Here is a 12,413-nt window from a genome sequence, read left to right as displayed (position 1 = left end):
AGCATATTCAGGGCTGAAAATTTCAGTTTGAAAGTATAAAAACTGAGCTTAACTGAAACATTTCACCAAGGACTTACTTTGAAATATCTTTCAACATAATGAATGAATTTTTAAAACATTATTTTATTTATGACAAATATTTTTAAAGAAACAATTATAACAAATAATATAAAATGTCTTTGTTGAAATTTATACACGATCACTTTCATTACAAATAAGTTGATATCTAACATAACTTATCTTCATTCAAGTTAGTTTACTTCAAATCAAATGTAAAGAGATATTCTAGTTATAAAGCAACTTCTTTTATAGGTCAGTTTCAAAAAAAATAGAATATCTAGTTACACCCATAAATGAGACATCTTTCTAAAGCATCATATGAAATTAGTCAGTTCTCATGGTTTTCATTATTGGTCATCAACAAGAACTTTGTTGTCTTAATCTCCTACTAAAAGTGCATCGCAGGTTTTGCTAGGTCAAAAACTGCTTGACCTAAACCACAAGAGGCTGGTAAATCGGTTATATGAAAGTATATTCATTGAGATTTCCAGTCGCAGAAATTCTGTAGCCCTCTTAAAGCATCACTGATCCTGAATTTCTACATTTCTAAAAATTGAATAACGCATTTAGTGTAAATGATAGTAGTAATATATATAGGATTGTATCATTCAGTAATGTTGCTCGCCTATTAACCTATTTCGACCAATCAAGATACTTTGATGAAAGAATATATATATATACAGTTTTGTCTTGATGAAACAGTATTTATCAACTATACTATTAAAAAAAAACTCCATTTAGTAACAAGAAAAAGGGAATTCAACGAAGAAACTTTTCTCTTTAACGGGATCAGTTACTTAGTAACATTGAATTGTTTTATTCCATCTTTGTTATCATTATCATAATGAATATTAATCCGTCAATACTATCTCCAACAATGAAACATTCATTATGTAATAATTTTTATTCATCATTTATAACAAATAAATCAGATCTAACTACAATGATAATGATGTCGAATAAAAGAAGGCGGACAAATTTAACAACAGCAATAGCAACAACAACAACAACAACGACAGGTCAAAAAGATAATTTATCAATGACCATAGAACATGTACCAATATTGAATCATAATCAAACTACTACTAATACTACTAATATTTTATCTATTAGTAATATAACAGAAAATCAATTAAATTTATATAAAAAAGAATATTATCGTGAACATCAACGTCGTAAACGTACTACATTACAATATCGTTGTGCACATGCAGCACGTGAACGTCAACGTGTAGCAGAATTTAATAAAATATTTAAAAAATTATATAATTTATTACCAATTAATCATTTAACTAATAGACGTTTATCAAAATTACAAATACTTAAATTATGCACATCTTATATTTATTATTTAACTTGTCTATTACATAATAATAATTGTAATTGTATTACATTAAAAGTTTAATGATTGAAATTATTTATATTTTATACATTATTATTAAATAAACTAATTACTATCTTACATAGTTGAAATCATGAGTCAATTGAAGCTACACCACCATGGAAAACCTGTAAGCACTGGACAGCCATTTCGTACTATTATGGGACTCCTCAGCAGTGCGCATCCACGGCCATCCAGTGCCTCCAGGTTTTAAATGGTGCTCTAGCTTCAGTTGACTCATGATTTCAACTATGGAAATACCGAAATCTCCACAAAAGCCCTTCTGATCTATAATTACTATTTGATAATCTTCAATCTAGTTAGTTCATGAATCTTCAACTTACATCACCTATGGCGAAAATGAGACAGCCGTCTATCAATTAAGGGATGAGTATACTGCGCAGCAGTTCGCTCTGTCCTACTTTACGGCTGCGAAACGTGGCCATTAAGACTGAGAGAGCTCTTCTGGTTGTACATTTCAGTTCCCCCCATCATTACTCTTCTCCTTTTCTTTTTTTCCTTCCTTTATATATACACATCTCATTATTTTGTGTGGCGCATATGTATCCGGTGCCCTTTGTACCAATATATATGTGATTAAATAAATAATATAAATATATAATAGAAGATACTCGTAAGTTACTAGTATTTGACCACAGATATCTTAGAAATATTGCTCGCATCTTCTGGGATTACCAGGTAAGTAATAATGAGGTTAGGGAATGATGGTAAATCAATTGATGAGGTCATGAATCTTCATCGACTGAGATGGTTAAGCCACGTGTTACGTATGTTTGAACACCGATTACCACGACGCGCAATGCTAACTAGTATAAGGGATGGTTGGAAGAAAGTTAGGGGCGGCCAAACCAAAACGTGGGATCAGTTCTTGAAGTCACTAACTTTTAGTCCGAGCTATGTCAGTAGATGTAGACTACTTGGTTAGGGTCAGTGTGACTATCGCAATCGATGGTCGGAGATTCTAGGTGACATGTCTCAGAATCGACCACAATGGCGTAGGTGTATACACTCTTTATCTTCCCTCAAACGGTGAGATTAAAATTGCTTCATATCTATCTTTCTTCCTGTACTATATCCTTATATACAACCTTTATTTTATATATTACAACCATTAAATTAACTACTTCTATGAATTCGGTGTTCATCTTGTTGTGCTAATGAGGTATGGCAACTTGGACCGATGCATATGTGTGCCTGGTCCTACATTGTAGCTGACTGACTTAGAAATATTCCTTGATTCAAATGTGTTTCAGGCAATAATTGATAATAAATTTATGATAAATTGAAAGAATAAGGTGAGTTCTTGTTTTCTTTAACGTGATATGATATTTTTATGATGTTAGTTTTCTTGCTAGTGTGATGTTTTGACATTAGTTTAATTCTAAATAAAACATTTTGGTTAATACTACGTTCGTTTTATATTTTCCAGTGTAATATTATTCTATGTTAATATATCTGTATCGTTTAAATGTTGATTCCATTCAGCATGATATGTGTGAACTTTCGACCAGTGTGATCTGTGTATCTTTACATGTAATTAATGTTTATTAATTAGTCATCAAGTATGTGTAATATCAAAATATTAGTGAATGCATTTGGTTTAGTTTGACGATTATGGACAACTAGTTTTGGGGATGTGTTTTTGACGAATCAGTAAATCTTCCTTTGTACCAGTGTAGTGAACAAGAACACGAGTGGAAACAATCGAATGTATTAGAGCACAAAATCACAGAATATCTCAGTAAAATCTGACAACCATTTAGTATATGGTTAATTTGCAAACTATCAATCAATTGTCTCAATCTTGAACGTCCCTTCTGCAAATGTCAGTCCATCGTCTCCGATTATTATTGTGTTATGTATTTTCATACCAATTGTGTTTCGTTTCCGTTCTTTCATTATCGATCTACTGAAATACATTCAATACCCGACCACTGTTATATACTACTTATGTGGGTAAAAGTAGCCCACACCACACCAGTTTTGTGTATTGATTTCACGCCACGTGAGTTATAGTGATTCGTTTTTCCAAGTGTAAGCAGCAGGACCACGGATAAAATAGACCCAACATGTACATAACAAATTCCATGAGCATATAGCACTTTAAAACAATAGTTATTCAAATTCTCATTTCCAAGTAGTAGTTTTCTGAACATTAAATATATTTTACCTTAACATCATACGCATTGATAACTTATTAGGAATATGCTTTACTTTAAATAAAATAAACGTTTTTTTCAATATCATTATAAACAGAGATTGATGGTGGCTGGTAGTGTAATCCAGGACACGCGTTTCATCCTGGTTGAGGCTCGTCAGTTGGATGTGCCTGCATCCCAGAATACAAGTTCACTCCGGGACCTTGACGATGATCTGATAGAAATCTCTCTATGGGTCCGAGAAAACAATTAATTCCGTAATGTACGAACACCTAGGTGGGGAACACCAATTTATCCTGTAGTGCGAAATTATAGAATTCTTAGGCAAAATGCGAAAACCATGCATTAAGTACTCCATTTTCAAATTTCTCATCAATTGTCTCAATCGTCATTGTTCCCTCATCGCTATTACTCTCTGTTTACACTTCAGTTCTCTTTAACGTGATCTTTGCAACCTTCTGCTACCAGGATTTCTAATTCTGATTAGTGTTATATACTACTTATGTTGACAGACGTAAGTAGCATACACTATAATCCTATGGATTACAGGAAAATTGGTGATTTATACTAATTCTTTTTAAGATGAAAGTGTCAAAATAAATCTTTATTCTATCCAATAAAGCTTTTGTACATTTTTATGTTTCCTTTAGTACGTAAATATCTGGCTTCTTTTAGGATTTCTGTATGCCTGTATCATCGTGACTTTCTAAAATATATTTATTGCTCGTTTTATTTTTTACGGTTGGTGTTATCAAAAATAGAGAATTTCGGTGATATATGCGTCCTACTAAAAAGGATAGTTGAATCGCAAAATGTACCGTTACCCTGGTAAACGACATAATCAGCGACTACTTTTAGAAATATTTCTTCACTCTTTTCCTTTTTTTTATACAAAAACACCTAATCAGTTAAGCATGATGATCTTGGTTGTTTTTATTCACCCTTATATTCTTATTGACCGTCTTCATTGACTGACGTCTAATAATTTAATCGAATGATCATTTATGGATGGTGTTATATCTAGAGCTTTGCTTCTTACTATGCCGCGTACTACTAGACTACTTGAACGATAGAACCCGCAACGTCGCAAGAGAGAAGACAGAAGACTATTAAGTAGGAACTTTTATTCCCCAAAACAGTGTCAAAATATAGTACAGAAATCTCATGTATTTATAGTTATTGGCTGAATATAAATCATCATTTCGGCCAACCAATAGACACATAGGGGGTCATTCGTATCCATCCAATGGAGAAGCTACACGTCGACATTCTAGAATATTCCCCTAGCAATGATTGGATGGAATGTCTTCGGCTCTTTCTGGCCTTCTTGAGGCTTCCTAGAGTTTACCAACGAGCCATCCTTACAGATGAGCTGATAGACTGGATATGCAGCAGTTGGTTTATAAATCGCCTACCGATCTCAATATTGTGCTTCTTGAAATTTTATGTCAATTTTAGAATTTCTTTAAACTAGACTGTTGATATTTTCTTAATCGAGTTCATGACTGTAGTTACTTACGTGTATGAATATGAGTATTAACAAATCATGCTCCCTTAATGATAAACAATGTTCGTGAAAAAACTTTATAAGGAACCAGTAGGATATACGACTAGTTATAATCTAGAATAATGAAAGAAAATTGTAACTGACATAGATATTTTAAATTGTGCTGTTTAATGTCATTTCAGGACAGTGATTTGAAAGTAGACTTCTTGTATGACGTCATTAAACTGATTTACATTAATAAACAGGTTATCCGATATTTCTAAATGTCGTATATCTTTCATGTATCTCAAATACATAACATAATGATCCAATAGTTTCAATCAAGCAATTGATAATAGCTTTTGAACAAATTAATTCCATGACTGGGTGGTAGCATGTTATTTTATTTGTTGTCTCGGTTCGAATCCTAGTAACAGTGATTTTAAGATGTTTCTTATACATGATGGATCCAAAGGAAATAAATAAACCGGATGATTAATGCACAACGACACTTGTACTATAGTAAAGCAGTGAAACATAATAAAACTTGATAGAGAAATCAGGACAGCTTGTATGTTTCCTAGTACAAGAAGCATTGTAAGAGAAAAGGCAACCAAAATAAACAGATGTAGATCATTCGGAATAGCTAAGCTGCGAATTTCATAGTGACATTGAGGTGTAGAAATTTCACGATAAAAGTGATTAGAATCAACCCTATAACACATGATGATATGTGATTGATCACGAGAAGAGAAAGGTTAGATAAGGGACTTAGGGAGCTTTCAGGAAGTAAGAAAGAGCTGTTTCATTCTAGTTTGTAACTTCACTGAAATAGACACTCAAATTTATCGTAACATGCTCCAGTTATTATCAAGTTCCGATTTCATTAGTCACTGTTTAAAATCGACAGGTATTTTAATAGCCAATGCCTCAAATTATAGCTTTACAATGGCGAAACGTATCAAAACTAGGCAAAATATGAAAGTCCACGTTCGTTATTGCTTCCACTAATCGATCACTACGTTATTCATACCAAGTACAAAAGTAAATATCCTTTACTTCAATCTCATCTTAGCTAGTAAATCATATTTTGAGCGGGTTTTATTTCGAAACGATACCTTGGAAAGGAAGTAAATGAAGTTAAAACTCATAACCTATTTCGGGAATGGAATACGCACTTCATAGTATTTTGTGGCATTTTAATATGTGAAGTCAATCCATAAGAAAGTAATTCGGATCTGTAATTGCTTGCATAATTTACCTACTGACAATATTCAAGTAGTATATCAATCAACTTGTAAATCGGTGGTTAATAAGACAAGAATTTTAATATTGGAAAATAACTAAGAATAAACCGGTTAAACATGAGTGACAAATTGTATTTCAAACGATTTCTCAATTCAACTCGTGTAACCTATCAATACACAATCCAACATACTGCCACATCTCTCACTGATTCAAATCACTTCAAACAGGTACTTTCACCAGACAACAGTAACTTGATCATTTCTCTTCACTGACATTCCCATATCATCAGTAACTGATTTTCGCTCTAATTCTGAATACTCATCTAATATTTTCTTAATTCCTCACACGTACAGTGACCACAAATTGAATTTATGCAGTTCAACACCAATCACATCCAACTATCACCTCACACACAGAGTGCCGTGATTCACTGAACATCTGATCAACTGCATACATCAATCAGTGCTAACTATAGACATTATCCAATTTCAAATCATATACATCATTTGCAATCATGTCATTACATATGGTATATTACGCTTGGTAAGTTGCTTCGTCGTTATGATTTTCGTTTAGTGACGCACCAACATAATGTCTTCTCCAATTAACCTAACCACTTAAATTGTCCATTCCTTCCAACAACAACATATCACATGCTATTATCAAAGTCCACACCAACTACAAATGTTCACTCAGTCACCAATACAAATACTCAACATTTCATCAATTCAATTCGATACAGAAATCTGACTGACTGTGTAAGATGATCTGGTTTATGTAACATGGTACTAATAACTCATGCTTCATTGTCGATAGATCGTCAATGTGGGTACAAAGAATTTACAAGAGTGGTTAGTCCTTTTACACATTGTGTCTACTCAGCTCACTCATACTAGAGTTGCTTCACTATAAATATTTGGTACGTCCAGTTACCTGTGGAAGCCATTTCTGATCTATTCGATGAGAATTGGAGCATCGCAATCATGTTGGTATCCACTGTATTTTGTTCCTCACTAGACAAATCGATATATTTCTGTGGCAATCTACAATGAAGCTTCTAAACCTGACATCGAAACAATAGACAGATGCATAACTGAACGAGATTCGAGAAACAAACCCCTACACTTCCATATTCCCTAACTATTCCAATCAGTCTCACGAAATCCATTTCATTGTTGATCACAAGAGACATGTCTGATAAGTACAAGATCAAAACACACAGTTTCATTCCATTTGAATATGGAATATAACTGTGTTCATCAGTAGTTGTAATGATTGTGATCTGGTCTGTATTGAATAGCTGTTGTAACAAGTGATACTGGGTACTTGAAGAACACACATTGAATGTTCAGTCAACGTGAAATGAGAGATGAAAGCGTACTTGGTTGACAATTGAACACGATAGATTACTTCAATCAACATATACAAATATGTTAATGATGTAGAAATACCTTGATACTTTACTATCTCTACACAAAATATCGATGAATATTTCTGATCTACAACATTATTGATGAATCCAATTCACAACGTGAAAACAAACAATCAATCAAGGTCACATACTTCAAGTGAAATATTCATATCAATGATCAATATAATTGTGCTACATAAATCAGAACTCTGGATTTGTGAAATGAATGAGTCATGAGAGATATAGAAATCTGATTTGACTGCTACAATTCACAGTTGACAAGTTGTTCGAAAATATCATGATGTGAAGTTCATTTAAACAATCGGGAATAAAACAATATTGTGAACAATAAGTGTGGAGATCATTCATTATTCACTTATAATATCATTAATGGTGATGCTTTTTATGTAGAATTTGGGGTTCGAAAGAAGAATACACCATGGTAAAATCTGAATGTAATTTAATGTAGGGAAGAATCGAGTAGTACAAATGAATTAGTTAAACTTTAAGTAGGAGACTCTGTGTGAGTCTAAATGGTGAAGAAGAACAAGGCAGACTACTTTTGTGAATATTGGTGAATGCGACATATGTGGAATTGAGTTCGTATGTAGTCTAAATGTGTGAGAAAAGAATAAAATTCCTTCACATCATAAATTTCACATATTTCACACTCACTAGCATACACACAAATACTAACTATGATGTCTCACACAGAACCATTTCGACCCATATGGCATAACATCGATACTGTTTACTTACTTACCCTTAATTACGCCTGCTACTCCCCATGGAGAAGCATAGGCTGCCCACCAGCATTATCCATCCAACTTTGTCCTAAGTAATCCTTTCCAGTTGCTATTCATCCTTTTCATATCTACTTCCAATTCCTGACGTAGTGTGTTCCTCTTTTCCACTTGTCTTCAGCATCCCAAATTAGGGCTTGCTTCGCGATGCAGTTTGATGATTTCCTCTATATATGTCCTATCCACCTTCAATACCTTCCCCTAATTTCCTCTTCACTTGGAAGTTGGTTTGTTCTCTTTAACAGTATGTTGTTGCTAATGGTATACGGCCGAAGCTTATTCAATAACTTACATAGACAATTGTTTATAAATACTTGAACCGTTTTGATAATAGTTTTGGTAGTTCTCCAAGTTTAAGCTCCATGCAATAGAACTGTCTAGAATTTCGTATTGAAGATTATCATTTTGATGTTGGTTGAAAGTTGTATTGAGTTCCATATTATCTTCGATTGTAGAAATCCGGTCTTTGCATTGCCAATCCTCGCCTTTGCGTCTGCGTCGGATCTACTACGTTCATCGATGAAGCTACCTAGACACGTGAATGTTTTTCATCTCTTTCAGAGTTTCTCCATCAAGTTTGACTGGGTTGGTGTTCCCCGTGTTTCATTTGACAACCTTGCTTTTCCACTGTGTGTGTTGAGGCCTACTGATGTAGAGGCTTTCGCCACACTGATTTTCATGGCCTCCATCTGTTGCTGCGTATGGGATAGAAGAGCTAGGTCATTTGTAAAGTCCAAATCGTCTAGTTGATTCCGAGCTGTCTATCGTATTCCGTGCTTACGCTCAAATATGGAGGTCTTCCTAATCCAGTCAACCACTAGAAGAAAGAGATATGAGGAAAAGAACACTCTTGTCTGACTTCGGTCCTCACTTGGAATGCGTCTGTCAACTGTCCTTCATGAGCGACTTTGCACTTTGGTCCATCATCTTATGAGTTCCGTATGATGTTGGGGATTTTCTCAGGTACACCATAGTGTTGAAGAAGTTGCCCTTAATCCCTATCCACATTATCAAGTGCTTTCTGATAATAAGGGAAGTTGATGTATAGTGATGAGTTTCATTCAGTTGATCGTTCAACGATGGTCCGTGGTGTCGCGATTCAGTCCATACAACCACCAAACGGTGATCTGAAGCTATGTCAGCTCCTCTCTTGCTTCTCACCTTTTCCATTGATCTTGTGAATTTTATACTGATGCAATTATAATTTATCTGGTTCTCTGTGGTGTGGTTCGATGAAACTCATGTAGCTGTGCATATGCGGGAACATTGTACTGCCTATAACTGTTTTGTTGAATGCACATAGGTTTGCAAATCTCTCCTCATTTTCATTTCTCTCGCTCAGTCCATGTAGTCCCATTATATCTTCATATCTGGTGTCGTCTATTCCGACTTTCGCGCTTAGATCTCCTATTAGAATTGTTCGGTTTATTCCAGAGAAGTTCGCTATGATCGATTGCAGCCTCTCGTAGACCTGATCTTAATCGTCGTCGTTTCTATTATTGGTGAGTGCAAAACATTGGATAACATTCATTGTACTTCCCTCCTTCTTTGTTTTGAAGGATGCTTCGATGATTTTGGATCCATGAGATTCCCATCCTGTAAGTGTATTTCGTGCTTCTTTAGACAGCATCAGAGCAACTACCTGAGTATGTGGAGTATTTTCCGCTTCGTGACTAGAGTACAGCAGTATCTTTCCGTACTCAACCTTTCCTATTCAGATTGGGTCCAATGAGTTCCAATTATTCAGAGGACCGCCAAGCTGTATCTCCTCATTTATGTAGCCATTCGATCAGTCCTCCTGGACTCTCACATTGTCCGGACATCCCATGTACATATGTTAATTGTTACTCTGGTTATTAGAAGGGGAATCATCCTCCTATCTACTGAAGAATATCGGCTTTCATGATGGGGCGTCATTATTCTCCATTCAAATAAGAGGGGAGACCAATAACGAGACCAATAACCAATGTTTGCTAAACATATTGATCACGAAAGTCACTGGTCGAGAAGCTTCACACATAACGAAAGCACACTATAACCACAATTTGACAACATTAGCAGCAACAGAAAAGTAGATTACCTTGAATTCTCATCATCACACTCTGATTGGTTCATCTATACTAGGTCACAGCTTGAACATGTTTGTAATGACAGAATCTGTCTGAGATGGATGATACATATAAATTCATTGATTGGTCCTCCAATATGTCCAATGTAATTGTGTATAACTGAAGAATAAAATAGTTCAAGTTGTTTTCTACCAACAAATCATCGGAAGTGTGTGGATATACTTGGTCGTTCTCTCCTTCATTAGACTACTTCTGTCCATGTACGTTGTCTAATTTTTCCTCTCTATGTTTATTGTCATGGTAATTTGTGAGTCAATGTGGAAGTGAAGTGTTTCAATACTTAATGAGTGATTTTATAAGACAAGGGTTCAGGTCTCAAAGTGAGATATCGGTTCGATTTGCGTTCATCAATAACGAATATTTGTAGTTATAACAGATTACTCATTTGATTCAGCACTCAACTGCACCGTGTTTTTGTCAGTGTATGGAATTTATTCTGCACATTGTGAGACTGGGAAATGCGTGTCTTGACCGGATTAGAATAATGCTAGTTGATTCTCATTACTCAATATTTTGTTGCAGTGACCAGGTAACTGCCTCCTCGTGCTCATTACTCTAGTTAGTTCATCCAGTTACACCGACGCATTTACGAGATATTTATAACTCGATTTGATTGCTATAACCTCAACTGAGTTAGATGTGTTTGCACTGTGGTTATGCGTGTACAATTTGTCCTGTCTATTTATTTTCACTTTATTTGTTGTCGGGATAATACTCACAGTCGTCACATTTGATAAACCACAAATCTAATCGGTTTGTTTATATAATCAGGTAGTGTAAAATAAACAGTTTGACCGTCTTTCAATCCCGTAACTCTTAGTCACAGAACAAACTCATGCATAATCCAAATTCACAATAAGTAGGAACAATAACAAACCTTATACACTTTTGTGGATTAGCATTTTCTTCTTTCTGGTAATAGTTGCGGTGATTTCTAACATGGCCTTTTAAACCAACCATGTCGTGTTGTGATTGGCAATCTTTATTACATGATAATTAACAGGTCACAAAACAAACAGAATTGGATTATTTTTCAACCATCAGAATATTTAAAAATTAAAACAACTTAAAGTGTATGTGTAATATAGTTTATTGTTGTACATGTCATCTTTAACGCGATAGCATAGGATGACTGGATTAAATGGGACCTCGAATACAATCTTCTCCGTGTGTAGATTTAAGCGGTTTAATAAATTGGCATGTATAATAGTAATCAACAGTCAAAGTATAGTAAGATTGAATGAACGTAGCTCGATTGAAGTAATAACAGTTTTGGACTAATACCAAAGTAAGGGTATCTATTCATATGACAGCTGAGACTATTCGAATTACATTAATTATATGTATGACATGATATTCATATTCTGATTCATAATCAGGAAAGTTATCAAATGTTAATATATAAGTGATTTTATTAAGGACAGAACAGTGGTGTTAAATCATTTTGCAAATATTCTTAAAGTTTCTGAGAGATCTTTTAATCTTTACTTACATTTAACTGACTATTAAATAATATGATGAAGAACCAAGATCACCAGAAGGATGATTGTCCTGCCGTTTTAAAATTCAACAGTTATTTTCATGTAGGTTTGTTCTCTGAGCTGGATGGTTTGGTCGTGGAGTTTTCATCGTCCTTCTGAGCGACATCATCAGCACAAAATTCGGGTAGAAGTGAAGTGTTTGGATTTCTCCACATGTGATTCACAGCTTGTCCT

The sequence above is a fragment of the Schistosoma mansoni genome, chromosome 1 (genome assembly GCF_000237925.1).
Source record: "Schistosoma mansoni strain Puerto Rico chromosome 1, complete genome".
NCBI classification, from domain to species: Eukaryota; Metazoa; Platyhelminthes; class Trematoda; order Strigeidida; family Schistosomatidae; genus Schistosoma; species Schistosoma mansoni.
This window is presented reverse-complemented; position numbering follows the sequence as displayed.